The 1301-nt window shown below is 42.2% G+C and overlaps 1 pseudogene; it reads right to left on the bottom strand.

Annotated features, from left to right (window-relative positions):
• Positions 1–825, bottom strand: part of LOC102876906 — an 8726-nt pseudogene extending 7901 nt beyond the window's left edge.
• Between the last annotated feature and the right edge of the window lie 476 nt (positions 826–1301).

Here is a 1301-nt window from a genome sequence, read left to right as displayed (position 1 = left end):
GACATACTTTGGACATGTTGCCAGGAGGGACGGGTCCTTGGAGAGGGACATCATGCTTGGGAGGGTTGAGGGACCACGCAGGAGGGGAAGACCCTCTATGATATGGATTGATTTGGTGACTGGGGTAATCGGGATGGGTGTGTCAGAGGCGGTGCAGTTGGCGCAGAATAGAGCAGGGTTTATGGCTGTTGTGCATAGGGTCGCTATGAGTCGGAAACGACTCGACGGCACATAACAACAACAACATCATTTTCTTTAGTTTTAAAATTTCTTTTTAATTATTAATGCCTGCAATAAGAAATAGCCTTTTCATTAAAAAACAAACAAACAAACAAACATTTCCAAACAGGATGAATGCTACAGACTCTGGAATTACTCTTTATTCTTTTACTCTGAAAGAATAACTGCTATATTTATTTATATGACTTCTCTGTCTTAGTTATCCATGGGCTAAATTGTTCTAGTATTTTCTTTGTGTTTACTTAGAATGTGGTGGTTTCTTTCTTTCTGCTTCCATGATTACTCTGGGTCATCACAATTCAATGATTATGCTATTCTGTGATCAAAACTGAAACAAGATACTCCTTCTACCTTAGCTTTACATCTTCTCCCCCCCCCCACCCTAAATGAATACCTGTTCATCTCAGGACAGACAAAGTGGTTAAGTTTTCTATAGAACTCTGTAGTCTTTAGAATATTACCTTGGAAGGTGGAGTAACACATCTTTCTCCAAACCATTTTACTCTGGCAGATGTTCATGGAGCAACTATGAGAAGCAGGCTCACTCATAATAGGAGGCTGGCAGAGGGCAACTTTCTGGGACATGATCTACTATCCCAGATTGTAGGTGTGGTTGATTTCTGCCTCTGTGGCAGAGGAAAATGTGTTCTGTGAAACGGAGACCCACTTACTGAGAAAACATAGGCAAGGTAGTTGTTGTGAGGTGCTATCAATTTGAATACAATTCATAGCCACCCTAGGTACAACAGATCTGAATCCTATCCTATCCTGTGCTATCCTTATACTTCCTGACACATGACAGCCCATTGTAGTAGTCACTGTCAATCCACCTGGTTGAGTGTCTTCCTCTCCTTCACAGACCCTCCACCTTTCAAAGTATCACATCTGTCTGCAAGGAATACCCCTTTGACCAATATGCCCGAAGTATGTGAAGTGAAGCCTCATCATCCTTGCCTTCAGAGCACTCTGGCTGCATCCTTTCCAAGACATATTTGCTTGTTCTCTTGACAGTACATAGGATGTTCAGGGCTCTTCTCCAACAACACAGCTCAAAGCATGAA

This window comes from Elephantulus edwardii, unplaced genomic scaffold, assembly GCF_000299155.1.
Source record: "Elephantulus edwardii isolate Elephantulus edwardi_28Jun2011 unplaced genomic scaffold, EleEdw1.0 scaffold00150, whole genome shotgun sequence".
Taxonomy (NCBI): domain Eukaryota; kingdom Metazoa; phylum Chordata; class Mammalia; order Macroscelidea; family Macroscelididae; genus Elephantulus; species Elephantulus edwardii.
The sequence above is the reverse complement of the archived record's forward strand: the minus strand, read 5'-3'. Positions and strand labels throughout refer to the sequence as shown.